Raw genomic sequence first — 17238 nt, 5'->3', positions numbered from 1 at the left:
GGTTTCCAAGTGACTGTGCTAATAACACTGACATTAGCCATGTTTCTTTGGGTATTATATTGCAGGAACCACCTTCCCTGAAATGGTATACATAATTAGGGTTTCTGGATCTCAATGAGTGTTGAGACATGGTACCAAAAGGTACAGATGGGAGGATATGTTTCTTATTCTTTCTATCCTTCTATCCGTGAAACAATTAAACAGAATTGTATTATTTTAAATATCATATAATAATTGTTTTCTCTATTTGATCTGGTGAAAATTGTAAAAAGCTAACTGAGTTGTTGCTATATAGAATATAGGATTAATAAACATTACCTTAAATTGATTATAGCATAAATCTGCTGGGAGAAACAAGAGAATAATTGTTAATGCATTATTAGCTACTGGCAAAATAGTATATATTTTACATTTTATTACATGGATTATATATACATGAGCAAATGGTTATAAAATGCAGTTTTTACTAGGGTTATGAGCTTATTCATTTTTTGCTATTGCTATTACTCTGGATTACAAAAGAAAAATTAATACTCTCAACAAAATATAGGTCATTTAATTTTGCTTGTTAGAGAACTGGCTCTCCAGATGATGGGCACTTTCTTAGTTTCTACTTCTTGGCCACCACAAAGAACTGCTAGAAATACTTTCATGCATTTGTGTCTTTTAATTCTTTCCTCTCCAAGCTGTACTCCAAGATTTCTGCTATGTCCTCATGTCAGGTACCTTTGTGTTCCCCTTCTAGAATGTAAGCTTTTTGAGGGCAGGGTCTGTCTCTCTGATTATATTTTTAGGGCTTAACAAAATGCCTGCACATACTAGTGCCACACATTTTTATAAATCTTCATGAGTTTTCTGTTTTCCAAAAACTGATAGGCTTTAGTCTCATTTCTTGTATTTTATAAACATCTCTCAGGATGAAATACAATTTCCAAAAATATTCCTCTGTGTGTCCATATGGTACAGAAGATAGATCACTGTAGAGCTTCACTGATATGTACTAAGGGATAGAAAAGAGCAAGTCTATATGCTGCCTTTTTGTGGAAGCAAAGAACTAGAAACAAAATAGTTTTCCATTAATTGGAGAATGGCTAAGTAAATTGTAGTACATATATGTAATGGAATATTTATTGTACTATATGAAATCACAAACATGATAAATATATAGAAGCATGGAAAGATTTCTATGGACTGATATTAAGTGAAGTAAGCAGAGCCAAGAAAACAAGACTGACAATAATTTGAACATTGTAAATGGAAACAATAAAAATTAAAAATTAAGGTTGCCAAATTATAAAGAACAAACTTGGCCTTAAAGAAGAGATAGGAGATGATACCTCCCACACTTATTTACGAAAATAGGGGTAAATGAACAAGGAACACTGCATATTATGTCATATTTGTATGATATATTGTCAATTTGACTGAATGGTTTTATATATTTCTTGAAAGGAACACAGGAAGAAAAGTGATGTTAAAGCAAAATATGTAAGTAAAAATGGATTTTTCAAAGTTTTAAATTGTGATGAGAAACCTGAGACAGACAGGTATAAAGTGATTTACCTATGGTCATGCAGCAATTAGATGTCTGAGACTGAATTTGAACTCACAAAAATCACTCTCTTCACTGACTCATGAGTTTACAACTTGGCTGTGACCATATCTATTCATAGATAAGGTAGAGTGAAGCTATAGGGAAGAAAGGTTAAGGGTAATATCTTATTACTCATTTGTTTATTAACCACCACCACCAAAAAAATTATCACTCAATGGAACAATTTGTACCTTTTAAAGACTTCCCTTTAAGATTTTCTCAACTTGCATTTGGACCCCATTGTTACAAATTCCTTTATTTTTCCCCTCAGGAAATGCTAATGACTCATATAAATGCATTAACAAATATGAAATGTACATAAAGAACTCAAAATAATTAAAACATTTCTCTAACTTCTTTTGTGGATCCCTTTTTCCCATCAGATTCCAAATGCTCTTCAGACTTAATGTCACCATGTGTTATTCAGATTGAAAGCAGGATAATATCTTGACATTTTACTTAACATTCCTATACTGAATATGTAAGATTTTTAGTATTATCTTATAGTTTGGATTCTCTCCAGAAGGTATATACATATATATATATATATATATATATATATATATATATATATATATATATATACACATATATATATATTGGGATAGCAGGGCAGACAGTTCTCATCCTAGTGTATAACTACCAGAAAAAGAAGGAAGCCCTAAAGGACAAATCTTCTGCTCTGTTATGTTCTAGCATTAGTCCTTACTGTTCTGAAGAAAGCCAAGAATACTAACAGGCAAAGTGGATAAATTAGAAAAGCTAGCACTAGCAGTTGGGGGAATGAGGAAAGGTTTTGTGAGAGAATGATGCTTCTTTTGCAGCTTAAAAAAAAGGGACTCTATATGGTAAGACTGAAGAGAGAACAGTATGGATCAGAGATGGAGGATTCAGTGAATGCATGTGAGAAATGAAGAGGAGGCCAGTTAACCTGGATTCCAATGCAGGAAGGGGAAAGTTGTTCAATGAAGCTAAAAAGAGGTTGGAACCAGTTTGTTCAAGGCAATAAAAAAGTTGTGTAAAAGAATGTAGACTTTTTCTGTAGCAAGTAACTGGAGTTGACTGAGCAAGAGAGTAACATAGTCACATCTGTGGTTTAGAAATACTAGTTAAGGGACAGCTAGATTGTGCAATGGATAGAACTGTGGCTCTGAAGTCACAAGGACCTGAGTTCAAATTTGAGCTCAGACACTTGATAATACTTCTTAGCTGTGTGACTCTGGGCCAGTCACTTAACTCCAATTGCCTCAGAAGGTACAGAGAATAAAGGTTAAGGATAACAGAGTATTACTCATTTGTTTATTAATCACCACCACTAATAAAAATTAACATGCAGTGGAGCAATTTGTAGCTTTTAAAGACTCTCCTTTAACAAAATATGTCCCTTTTATCTTTTAAGATCCTATAAGACCTGGTTTCAGACACTTCCTAGCTGTGTGACCCTGGGCAAGTCAATTAACCCTAATTGCCTCAGGGGGGAAAAGATCCTATAAGACTTTTAGATAGATTTAGCCACACAGAAAAATTTTTTCAATAATCCTCTAAGTATTAACATTAAGCAAGATATAAAATAAGAATGAGAGTATTTCCAAAAGTATTAGCCACTGACATGGAAGACACCCAGCTCAGAGTTCAAATGGAAAGGGAGTTCATATAGATTGTGAAATTTTCCAGATGTTCCTTTTTTACTGATGATATGGGCAGTTAGATAGTACAATGAATGGAGTAACAAGCCTGGTGTCATGAAGACTCATCTTCCTGAGTTCAAATCAGACCTCAGATACTTACTAATTTTATCACCCAGTTTAACTCAGTTACCTCACCTGTAAAATGAGTTGGAGAAGGAAATTTCAAACCATTCCAGTATCTTTGCCAAGAAAACTCCAAATGGGGCCTCAAAGAATAAGACACAACTGGAAAAAAGATGCAAAACAACTGGTGGCATTGTGCTTATTGCATTAATCCCTAAAAGAGTATATGATGTCCTCAGAAAGATCCATGATCATTCAAAAAAAGAATCATCTAATAAAATCACAGAACAAAAATCGATTGGATGAAGAACTCCACCAAATTAGTTCATTAAAATGAACACATAGAGAGAAAAAGATGATGACCCCAAAATGCAGATGAATAATAATGTGGGCCTAAATATAATAGAAGAAAAGAGGATGGATGGCATTTGGAATTTGTCTAGTATTTTCAATGATTCTAACCACCTCAATACATATAAAATAATTAAAATTTTAAAACAACATTTTCCTTTGACTTTGAATCATGGAATACTACAATATCTCAAAAATGAAAATTGCAAGGGACTCAAAGAACAAAAATATATTTGATACACTTAAGTAGGCTGCAGTATATTATCAAGGATGTTTTTTTAAACAAGAAAGGTCATAAGTGATATAATCCAGGAAATTTATGATTTCTGTAGCAAATGTGTGGTATAATACAACTTGGATGGTGTACTTGTACTTTTGAAATGTTGCCACATCTGGCAGAAGGTCTTCAGTACCTTGGATAAAACCCTTTATGGAGGATTTTGGGCAATAAGAGCACAAGATAAGAAATAAATAAGTTGTACTGCATTGTCTAGGCACCCAGATCAATAAGATTTGAGATTTACTTGAGTTTTATAATGTTGAAATTGGAGATCACTTTTTAGAAGAAATCATTCAAATCTGAATTTTGATCTAACAAATTAAATGCTCTTTTGAAATCAACAAACAATAGATACAGCAAGGGAATCATATATTCTTTTTATCATTTAATTGTCTGACTGTAAAAATGTGGCATTTATAAAAAAAATCAACTGTGAAAGTGTATTTATCTGTTCTTCATTTTCCTAAAGAATGTACCCAGTGAATGCATAGAATAGTCTGATTAGATATTTCAAATAGGCACATGAATCAGCCATTGCTGCCATCTCAATTACTTCTTAGTGGAGGGAGGGAGTATCTTTTGTGATTGCGCTTTTCTATTTTCCAGTCTTTGAATTATTGAGAAGATAAATTTTTGAATCATTTGCAAATTGTATATCATCTTGCATGATTTTCTTCCTTATGCATTTAGTTAGAACCAATCACTACTTCCAATTTCATCTTCATTTTAAAAAAAAATTGCCACTTTATTACATAATATTACAAAATGGTGGTGGTCGTGGTGGTGTCTGTTCAGTGTTTCAGTTGTGTTTGATTGTTTGTGACCCCAACTTAGGGTTTTCTTGGCAAAAGTACTGGAGTGATTTGCCATTTCCTTCTCCAGATCATTTTATAGATGTGAAAACTGAGACAAGCAAGCTTAAGTGAATTGCCCAAGGTCACACTGCTAGTCTCTGAAACTTCATTGAATACAGGTCTCCTGACTACAGACTCTATCCACTGAACAACTTAACTGCCCCTGCAAAATGGTAGTTGGGCTTAAATGAAGTTTCCATTGTCATTATTGTTAAAAAAAAAAAAAAAAAAAAAAAAAAAAGTCATTAGAGAAATAATGGATCATGCGTTCCATTTCACAAATATTTTCATTCCACTCTAGGTTTATAGGGTAAATGCTAATCTTTCTAATATTCTTCTTCCCATTTCCCAATTCCAATGATTTTTGTAGTTGTTATTGATGTTTTATTAAAAATCTTCTTTTGTTTTGAAAATAAACTTATTCCATGAACTATTGTTGGTCTTCTCTGTTAGATTTCTCAACTTAAGAAGAACAACTGTTTTCTAGACGAAGTGCTGGAAATAAACATTAAGCATATAAATATAGACATAATTAAGTATTTATATACATATTTTAAAAGCTACTGTGTACATGTAAATTTATTGTTGTTTTTAGTAGCATTTGACTTCTCTTGACCTTATTTGGAGTTATCTTTGCAAAAACTGGAGTGATTTGCCACTTCCTTCTCCAGCTTATTTTATGCATGAGGAAACTAACAGAGTAAAGTGACTTGTTCAACTTATAAGTGTCTGAGACCAGATTTGAACTCAGAAAGATGAATCTTCCTGAATATAGGCCCAGCACTCTATCCACTATCCACTTAGTAATCTAACTGCTCCCAAATACATTAATACCTATATAAACATATAGATTACATACACATACATGTAGTCAAACATTTACACAAAGAAAGTCATATACAATATAATTATCTCTACTTAAAAGAAGCAATATGCAATTGTAGAAAGTGCCTATTCCATTTTCAAGGGATCTTAATTTGATTTCTGAATGTGAAATTGGAGGAAATAGAGAAGCCATTCACTCTCTCTGATCTCCATTCTTCATTCGTAAAATTAGGAGGCTGTAATAGATAACTTCTAAGATCCCAAATAGTTCTAAATCTACCATCCTAATATATAAATAGGCTTTAATTACATTATGAGAGATTTCAGTATTTTAAAATCTTGTTGTGATAGGAATAGTCAAGACAATTTTCCAGAATCTATTCAATTCATCTAGAATTTCTCCCCGTATTACTCTATTTTAAAACATCTTAAAGGAGAAGATATTCTATTAGTAAATCAAGTTCCTAAGTTATTTTGCTGCCCTTTTTGAACTAATCTTCTCAAGCAAGTAAAGGTTTTTTAATGCTAGAATAATTCTGGGGTCCTGTTCTACCTTGTCCCTTTAAATACTGTGGCTTTTTCTTTAAGACAGCTACTGGTGTCCACTGCTAGAAAGAATGCCCCATGCAATGGTCTCTGGATTCATGTGGGCTATAACACCAAGATACTATTTCTTGAATAGTTTTAAATAATTCAGGGTCCCTCTGACCTCCAGCATATGCAAAACAAATAGCTTAACCTGCTGAGAGGCACTTTTTATAAACATGGATTCTATTTAAACTGACACCAAGTGAATTTTTTTACCTAAAAATATCACTCTTTTTACCTACTACTTTTTGTTGCTATGCATATGCTCCCTTCCCCCAGTCTCCATGACTAGCCCCTCCTTTTGATAAAGCTAAAGCTCACAGTTCTCAGCATATAGTTTGTGTAAAACCTGATTCTTCTAGCTGCCAAAAATTAAAACAAAAAGACTGTATGACTCCCTTGTTCTGACTCCCATGAGATAGCCTTGTTTTTTAAAAAGAAACTATTGTTAACCACAAATTACATTGAATAAGTGACTTGGTGTGGGTTTTCTACTCATTTCTAATTATTAATAATTATCCTGAACTTTTAAAGTTAAATGTAAAAAAAATAAATAAATCTGGCTCCTCCAAATCACAAGGTAATTTCCTGCTCCAGGGCCCTCCTCCTTGGTGGGAGCTTTCCCAAAGGGGAGAAAGCTAAGGAGTAGTTATTTTGGCTTACCTTGTTTAATGCAATTGGCATGTCCTTAAAAAGTTGTGTTAATCAAGTCATATTTGAAATACATCAGAGAAGTTTATAACACCTTGTAGTATATCCTTTCACAAAGCAAGGCCGCCTTTTATGTATTCATTTAATAGATGAATTCTTTTGTTAATGCAAATAATTAACCATTTATTGATTAGTTGGAGTTTTGTTTTAAATTAGCATTTTTAAATTTGGTTTAGTAATTGAGGGCACCAGTGTAGTTAAAATAAAGAGACATCTTTGTTGTTTCCATATTCTCATTTGGTAGATTGTTTTGAGATTTTTATATACAGACTTGTAATCAAAACTATCACAATAGCTTCATGTACAATGTGTGCCCAAACAAAGCCAGTCAGCTGCTTTTAATAGCAATATGCCATCAACTTATGAAGAACTTGTTTCTCCATGGTACTGAAGTTAAGACTTCCTTTACTACATCAATTAGGCTAAAATGTAGCTTAGATTGATCCTTCCTAGGAAGGAATTAAGTCCCATCTTATAAGATTCAGTTCAGAGTTCTAATGTTTTGAAGTCTTTGTATTCTTTTTCATTCGTCCAACCTGGAGGAAAGGAGTTAAATCACTAGTTCACCAGTAACTAAAGTCATCAGACTAAAGTTCGAAGAATCAGTTTTCTTCTTCTTTGTCTTTGTGAAAAATTACATCAATATTTGTTGCCTGGAATGATTTCTGACAAAAGAAAGGCCCATTTGTGTAAGAAAGCTTATGAAGGGAGACTGCATGTACACTGTAATTGAAGTTACTTCTTCAATGAATGCCACAACTCCTGAACTACCTGCCTGTTTTAGCATGTAGGTAACTCAGTGGAGACATTATGTCAGCCTTCTACTCTGCTGGCAAACAGCTGTGTTTGAGGACCTCTTGTGGATGGATAGAAGGCTTTCCTGAAAATGTTTAAAGGCCACATAGGGATTTGGGACAGAGACTGGATGATCAGTTTAAGGAAACCTTAGATGCAAAAACTCTCTACCAATTCAAGTCAGAACCTTTTCTACAACTTGGAGATTTAAAGCATAGTCTAAAGCCCTGATTGATTAAGTGATTTGTCCAGAGTCCTTCTCTGATATAGGACTGAAAACTAACTCATCCTAGTTTTAAGTCCACTTTTTATCCATTATGACATGCTACCTCTCTAAAGGCTGTGTGTATATGGGTATGTTTATGGATACACATATAAATGAAAAACCAGAAATGTATTTGGGAAGAGGGAAGACAACAACCTTTACTCCTTGAATTAATTTTACACTCATGGCCACTTTTGTTCTTAGTAATTTGGATGAAAAAGTAAATCTTGTAGGCAGCTGGTATGTGATGCAGTGGCTAGAGAGCCGGCTAAATTGGAATTCTTCCTGACATATGTATTACCTGTATGACCATATACAAGTCATTTAACTTCCTCTTTGCCTCAGTTTCCTCATCTATAAGATGAAGATAATAATAACTCAAAGGCTTTTATGAAGACAAATAATATTTGCAAAGGGCTTTACAGATCTTAAAACATTATAATAAATACTATTATGAAATGCTAGCTCTAGTTGAGAACCTAGATACTGGAATCCAGAAAACTCTTCTAAATAATTATTGACTGGGTATAGTTTGAACACCAGAAATTAAGCAAGGAGCCAAGAGAATATCTAACCTTACTTCAGATTGATGCCTCTAAAAGAAAAACCAGTAACCAGCAAATACTAGTAAAGACAGTTTTAAGCCTGAAGGCATGAGTTATCTGGGACAACTGCTCCTTATAGTGCAGAATTTGGTGTCCCATGGAAAGAAGCAATTCTTTTTGAAGAAGACAAACCCTTTCTGAGCAAATCTTAAAGGAACTTTAATAGGCTTTCTTGTGAGGGAAAAGATCAATTAGGGCTTTCCTTCCCTAAAAAACCAAACTAAACTTACAGCAAAAGTTTTCCCAGAAGAAAAAGGTAGCCCCTCAAGGGAAGATTTCAGCTAAATCCAGAAACTCGAAGCCAAAAGTAATTTCAAAACCTCTTACCTATACTTGGCCACAGTGGGCAAGCAGCCAGCAGTGTTCATGGGATCAGTAGAGTAATGATGAACTGTAGCAATGTACAATGATAAAACTCCCCATAGAGTTCATATACCTCACAAGGCCACCAGAAAGTATATTCAGAAAGGAGCAACCCTACTGGATAAGTCTGATGACATCACCAGATAAAACCAGTAATCCTGTACAGATAGAGACATATATTGTCATCCCATTCGTGAGCCTTAAACACACACATTCTCCACATTTTTTGGACATAACCAAAGTTGTTTTGATGTGTTTTTGTAACAGGGTTCTGTTTTTGTTTCATTCCTAATAGAGGCGGTGAGGAAAAGAAGAGGAGTACATAGTAATGGGTATTAGATGGGAGTGAGAGAAGACAAGAATTTAACTCATGGCAAAAAAGAAAAGGCTTTATCCAACTACCATCAAAAACAAAGGGATTTTCTCAGTGCCCCTGGCCATTCCTGCCTGTCTTTAAGGTTACTTTTCCATCTACCCTGGGTATATCTTACATGTGCCTAATTATTTTCATGTTATTCCCCCCGCCCCACTAAAATGCAAACTTCTTAAGAACATGAATTGGTTTTGCTTTTGTTACTTTCAGTGCTTAGCACAGTGCCTGGCATATAGTAAGCACTTAGTAAATGCTAGTAGATTGATTGACTGAGTGAAATAATTAAATAAAATTGACCTGAATTGAGTTGAATTGAACTTAGTACCTCCCAAAGCACCCCCTTTCCACTTTGGGATAGTTCTAATGATTAGTATGTTTTTACTGATATTGAGTTAAAAATCATTTTCTACAACTTACACCCTTTGCTCCTAGATATGACCTTTTGAGCCATGCAAAACAAATCAATCCTTGCTCCACATTAGAGCACTTTTTAAAGACAGCTATCTTTTCCTCCCTGAAAGTCTTCTCCAGATAAAACATGCACCATTATTTCACCTAATCTTCACCTCTAAAGGTTTTAATTTCATCCTCATTCTGTTTATATGCCTCTGGATGTGCTCCAGCTTGTCAGTGTGTTTTCCTATCATCTCTAAGATCAGATGAAAAATCTTCTGTTTGGCATTCAAAGCCTTTTGTAACATAGCCCCTCTGCTATGTTTTTAAACCTTACTTTCAGCCTTACTTTCTTCAGTACTATTACACTGATCTCCTTGCTCTTTTTCCCACAAGACACTCCCTTTTTCTCTGACTGTTGCCCATGTTAGGAATGTCCTTTCTTCTTATCTCTGCCTCCTGGCTTCCTTTCCTTCTTTTAAGTCCCAACCATAGTCCCATCTTCTATAGGTAGACTTTCCCAAGCCCTCTTAATTCCTACTTTTAATTATTTCCTTTGATCCTATATATAGCTTGTTAGGAATATTTGTTTGTATCCTCCACACACACACAGAGGATTGTGAATTCTTTGAGAACAGGGACTGTCTTTTGCCTCTTTTTGTATTTCCAGTACTTAGCCCAATGCTTGGCACAGAGTAGGCACTTAATTGGTTTCTTTTGAGTTACTTCAATTCTGTTTTGCTTACCTTTTTTGACACTTCTATGCCATGCTGGGCAATCATTTGCCAATGTCTTCTTCATCGTGTATTCAATTTAAAAATTCTTCAGAGAGATCTTGAGAATGCCCTTGTATCACTTCTTCTGACCACAACATAAACACTTGCCCTGGGTGAATTCTCCATTAAATAGTCTTTTAGGCAAATGTACTTTTAGCATATGAACACTCCAACTGTAATTATGCTCTCTGAATAGAGTTTACATTTCCTTCATTACTAAATTCTTCAATGGTCTATTCTTGAATTAGTGCAAGCATTACTCCCACCAATGCAGATTGTAGTGTAGTAGAATTATACTCTGTAAATAGAATTAAATAAATAATAAAAATAAAACCTCTGTGATGCAGTAATAGTTATAAATAATAGTAATAATTAATGTTAATAATAGTTTGTAGAGTGCTTTAAGACATACAAAGTACATTACATTTGATCCTCAAAAGAAACAGTGACATAGGTGTTTTAATCACTCCCATTTCATAGATGAGGAAACTGAAGCTGAAGGCAATTAAGTGACTTACCCAGATTTACAGATTAGTATATGAAGGAGGATTCAAATTCTTTATTTCTCACATGACTGCACTGCTTTGGGATTTTTCTGATTGATGTTTTCAGCATGCTCCAAAAAACTCAACAGTGGGATAACCTTATCATCCTATAAGATCTTATCAGTTTTGATACTACATGTCATCATTACCTTCTACTTCCCTGATTAGAAAATGAGGACTTGAACTTTAAACTTCCATTTAAGGGAAGAACTCAGGTCAGACATCTTCTCATTTCTCACCTGGCTGTACTACCAAGGATTTCTCTATCTTTTCCACCAGGCCCCTGTGTCTGATATCTCCCCTTTATTTTCTGTTTTGTGTTACCTATTTAGATTGTTAGTCTCTTGAAAGAAAGGAATGGCTTTCTTTTTTTAGTATTTATATCCCCGGCACCTAATATAAGTCATGGTATATAGTAGATGCCTTTTAAACATTGTCTGTTGATCATTAAACCCAGTTGTTCCTGATTTTCTCCATTGTGTATTTACCTACCAGAGTAAATGGTATTTGAGTGTTTCTATGGTTGAAAAACTTATCACCTTATATCCATCCAACCCGATCATGAGCCCTCAAACTTATCTAAGTTGGTCCTCAGATGATATGCAAACAGTCTGGCAATGGAATTATATTGGAAATCCTTCCAGCATGATAGAAACTGCCAGAACTAGTACAAAGCTGGCAAAACCTTTAAAAACTGGAGAAGGATGTTAATGGAAGAGGACTTTACACTTATCCCTATTAAATTCCATCTTATTAGATTTACCTCATCATTCCAACCTGCCAAGATCTTTTTGGATCTCAATTCAGCCATGCCAACCTACTTGGGATCATCCACAAATTCAATAAAGAGTCTACCCATGCCTGTTAGCCAGTCATTGGTAGTTGGTATAAAGAAAAACTCAATAAGAAAACACATCTGCCAACATTAGCAGCATGGGCCTTGTGATGAAATTACACTGCTTTCTAAAAGATATTTATGAAATGACTAGGTCAATGCCATGTTCTATCCTTTCAGAGGAATATTTTTCAAAGAAAAGATAGGTGGGTTTTATTCTAATATTCTAGAGAAACTAGTCCAAAAGCGATGGTCTAATATTCTAGAAAAGCTAGTCCAAAAGGGATGAGATGATTTCAAGGGAAAAAATTTGTTCTTACAAATATAAATGACAATAAAGAAGAAAAGAAACTAAAATAATAGCTATGGAAAGAGCACAAGCTATGACTTTAAAGGATCTGTTTTCAAATACTACTTCTGATGTTTACTAGTTGTGTCACCAAGTCACTTATCCTCCCTGCAACTAATTTTTGTCATCTAGAAAATGAAAGAATTACAATCAATGGCCAGCGAGGACTCTTCCATTTCTAGATCTATGATCCTGTGAATGAATATATGGGGAACTTTAATCAAAAGTTGGATTTTTAAAATATACACAGAATATGGAAGGACAGGCAGCAAAGGATAATACAAAACAAGCAATCCAAAATGCAATATGACTAGTGTTGGTATTGAATGCAAAAGAAAACCAAAAAAACACTTTGTTTTAGCTACATAGGAGTAAAAGGAAAATCAAAACAGATTTAAGACCACTGGAAGGATGAATGGAATGATAATGACCAATAATGAAAACAAGGAAATTACTTCTTTTTTGTTATCAAAGAGAAAGACTAAAAAGTAATATTTAACAGGAAATTGAAACAGGTTTTCAAGCAATTATATACAAGTGCCTCACTGTTTTCAATGATTTATACAAAGACTTCTTATACATTTTTTACACACAACTCTTTTCACCTGACAAATTTTTATATGACTTTAGGTATGTAGGTATATAAAATACTCATACAAATCAAATATTATCTGATAGTAAATCAAAATTTTGTAATCCCCACATTCAGTTACACAACCTCATCCACACACAGTTAAACACAACAGTTTAAGAAGCTTTGATTTATACCAGGTGCACTCAATGTTTTACATAATCACACATATATAACCTATATCAGATTGCTTACCATCTCACAGTGTGGGGAGGGAAATGAGGGAGAGAAGATGGATTGAATTTGGAATCAAAAGTTTTTTTAAAAAAAAGATTAAAAATCATTTTAACATATAATTGGGAAAAAAGTAAAACTATTTTAGAAAGAATCTAGGTAAATAGAAACTTGGATAAGTAGGAGGAACAAGTCTTGGCTCATACTGTAATAATAATAATAATAATAATAATAATAACAACAACAACAACTTTGAATTGGGAGTATGGAAAAGTTGTGGCTTCTTCTATTTTTACTTGCTGTAACTATTGTTGTTATTTATAAAAAATGTATGACTTCATCAATGTAATGAACCCAAGATGAAGAGCTAAGGGACACAGAGAGGTTAGTTTATTTTTCCATGTTCACATAGTCTGTATGATCTAGAAACTAGACTAGAGACTAGAAAGTGTTCCTGACTGAAAACAGCTTGCTAGGCCAAACGTAATCATTAGCTAGGCACTATTTAACTTGTTGGGTTTTTTAAATCATGATTTGTAATGTCTAGGCTAGCTCTCTGGAGGATCTCACGACTAGCCTTGGTCTTAGTGGAGAAATGAAGTAGGCAGGAGAGCCACTAAGAGGTTAGTCAAGGATGGAATGAATGTCTCATTTCTAGTCCTCTCAAGCCCTTAAAAGTCCTATTACAATTACATCATTTCAGCATACTGAAAATGTGTGAACTACAGAGCCATTACATAACCATGATAAGTACTAAGTATATAAAGAACCATCATCTCATCAATTCCACTGAACTAACACCTTGTTGTAAGCATCCTTATTTCAAGTATACTTCTCCAGAGTTCCTGCCCTCTACAATGATTGAAATAACATGATTTGGATCGTATTTCAAAACATGGTATGCTCAAGGCAAATTAAAATAGAAAGACCCTTACCCTTGAAGGTGGGGGAGAAGAGGAAAAAAGGGAACAAAAATTTCCTAAGCACCCATTATGTACTAAGAGCTTTAAAATATTTTTTCTTGGATTCTCATGACAACCCTGGGAGATAGATGATATAATTATTTCCATTTTACAGATTTTACCCAGAACAGACAAACTACACCAAAAATAATAAAAGAATTCATGTATATTAATACCAAATCACTATCAAAAACTCTGAAGAATGAAAGGAGCACCACAGGACTAAGGATGAGCAAATATTATTCCAATTTCAAAAGACAATGAATTCTTCAAAGTATAAATTGGTGATATTGGCTTCTAACAAAAAAAAAATCTTCTTTAAAAAGCAATTAAAAGGAGTTATTGTCATATGTTAGAAGTGATTCAACAGTGATTTCAACAAGATCAAGTCATATCTGGTTAACCTTATTTCCTTTTTGGACATTTATTAGATCCGGTAGCCAGTCTGAGTCAGGAAAAAATGAAGTTGAAGACCCATTTCTTACACATCCCAACTGTGCATTCCCAGGCAAATCACTTAATCTTTCAATGCCCCCAGGCAACTAAGATGTTAAGTTTCAAAGTATGACAAACTGCATTAGTAAAAAAGAAGTTTTCTCTTCAGGAATTCTCCATAACAAGAAAATTACAAATCCTTTCCCACCCCTATTCCCAACACACACACACACACACACACACACACACACACACACACACACACACACAAACACATTCTCATAGACCAAAGTAAATTTTTAGGTGTAGAAAATCTGTGAGTTTTGTTTAGTGATTTAAGTCCTGTTTGATTTTGTGATTTCCAGTTAGTTTTTTCTTGACAAAAATCTTTTCTCCTCCTTCCCCCCACCCCTTCCCCCAGGTGGCAGGTTGAACAGTACATGTTAAATATGTTAAAGTATAAGTTAAATACAATATATGTATACATGTCGAAACAGTTATATTGGTGTACAAAAAGAATCAGACTTTGAAACAATGTACAATTAGTCTGTGAAGGAAATCAAAAATGTAGGCAGACAAAAATAGAGGGGAATTCTATGTAGTGACTCATAGTCAACTCCCAGAGTTCTTTCCCTGGGTGTAGCTGGTTTAGCTCATTACTGCTCTATTGGAACTGATATGGTTCATCTCATTGTTGAAGAGGGCCTCATCCATCAGAATTCATCATCATACAGTATTGTTGTTGAAGTATACAATGATTTCCTGGTCCTGCTCATTTCACTCAGCATCAGTTCATGTAAGTCTCTCCAGGCCTTTCTGAAATCATCCTGTTGGTCATTTCTTACAGAACAATAATATTTCATAATATTCATATACCCCAATTTATTTAGCCATTCTCCAACTGATGGGCATCCACTGAGTTTCCAGTTTCTGACCACTACAAAGAGAGCTGCCACAAACATTCTTGCACATACAGGTCCCTTTCCCTTCTTTAAATCTCTTTGGGATATAAGCCCAGTAGTAATGCTGCTGGATCAAAGGGTATGACATTTTGATAACTCTTTGAGCATAGTTCCAAATTGCTCTCCAGAATGGCTGGATGTATTCACAATTCCATCAACAATGTATCAGTGTCCCAATTTTCCCACATCCCCTCCAACATTCTGCATTATCTTTCCCTGTCATTCTAGCCAATCTGACAGGTGTGTAGTGGTATCTCAGAGCTTGTCTTAATTTGCATTTCTCTGATTAATAATGACTTGGAGCATCTTTTCATATGGCTAGGAATAGTTTCAATTTCTTCATCTGAGAATTGTCTGTTCATATTCTTTGACCATTTATTAATTGGAAAATGACTTGAATTCTAATAAATTAGAGTCGATTCTCTATATATTTTGGAAATGAGACCTTTATCAGAACCTTTGACTATTAAAATGTTTTCCCAGTTTATCACTTCCCTTCTAATGTTGTCTGCATTAGTTTTGTTTGTACAAAAACTTTTCAATTTGATATAATCAAATTTTTCTATTTTGTGATCAATAATGACCTCTAGTTCTTCTTTGGTCATAAATTCCTTCCTTTTCCACAGGTCTGAGAGGTAAACTATCCTATGCTCTTCTAATTTATTTTATAATCTCATTCTTTATGCCAAGGTCATGAACCCATTTTGACCTGATCTTGGTGTACGGTGTTAAGTATGGGTCAATGCCTAGTTTCTGCCATACTAATTTCCAATTTTCCCAGCAATTTTTGTCAAACAATGAGTTCTTATCCCAAAATCTGGGGTCTTTGGGTTTGTCAAAAACTAGATTATTGGCTGTTTTGTTCTTTGAACCTAACCTATTCCACTGATCAACTAGTCTATTTCTTAGCCAATACCAAATGGTTTTGGCAATTGCTGCTTTATAATATAATTTTAGATCTGTTACAGTTAGGCCACCTTCATTTGATTTTTTTTCATTAATTCCCTTGAAATTCTTGACCTTTTGTTTTTCCATATGAACTTTGTTGTTATTTTTTCTAGGTCATTAAAATGCTTTTTTGGGAGTCTGATTAGTATAGGGCTAAATAGTTTAGGTAGTATTGTCATCTTTATTACATTTGCTCTCCCAATCCAAGAGCATTTAATATTTTTCCAATTGGTTATATCTGACTTTATTTATGTGAAAAGTGTTTTGTAGTTTTGCTCATATAGTTTCTGATTTTCCCTTGGCAGATAGATTCCTAATTGTATACTATCAATAGTTACTTTAAATGGAATTTTTCTTTCTAGCTCTAATGTGGATTTTGTTAGTGATATATAAGAATGCTGATGATTTATGTGGGTTTATTTTGTATCCTGCAACTTTGCTAAAGGTGTGGATTATTTCTAGTATCTTTTTAGTAGAATCTCTGGGGTTCTCTAAATATACTATCATATCATCAGCAAAGAGTGATAGTTTGGTTTCCACATTACCTATTCTAATTCCCTTAATTTCGTTCTCAACTCTTATTGCCAAAGCTAGCATTTCTAATACAATATTGAATGGTAATGATGATAGTGGGCAACCTTGTTTCACTCCTGATCTTACTGGGAATGTTTGCAGTTTATTCCCCATTACATATGATGCTTACTGATGGTTCTAAATAGATACTACTGATTATTTTAAGGAAAAGTCCATTTATTCCTATATTCTCAAGTATTTTTAATAGGAATGGATGTTGAATTTTATCAAATGCTTTTTTTTGCATCTATTGAGATGATCATATGTTTTTTTCTTAATTTGGTTATTAATATGGTCAAT

At 34.0% G+C, this 17238-nt stretch overlaps 1 long non-coding RNA gene across 1 annotated transcript in view; it reads right to left on the bottom strand.

The window, feature by feature from the left end:
- The window catches only part of LOC141553544 (uncharacterized), a 290680-nt gene extending 281692 nt beyond the window's left edge, over positions 1-8988 (bottom strand). Inside the window, exon 1 of the long non-coding RNA XR_012485516.1 lies at positions 8947-8988. This is a non-coding gene — a long non-coding RNA (uncharacterized LOC141553544). The remainder of the gene's footprint in view (positions 1-8946) is intronic.
- Positions 8989-17238: the final 8250 nt, after the last annotated feature.

Source organism: Sminthopsis crassicaudata, chromosome 1 (assembly GCF_048593235.1).
Source record: "Sminthopsis crassicaudata isolate SCR6 chromosome 1, ASM4859323v1, whole genome shotgun sequence".
NCBI classification, from domain to species: domain Eukaryota; kingdom Metazoa; phylum Chordata; class Mammalia; order Dasyuromorphia; family Dasyuridae; genus Sminthopsis; species Sminthopsis crassicaudata.
Note: the sequence above shows the minus strand (reverse complement) of the source record. Positions and strands in the feature narration are given on the sequence as shown.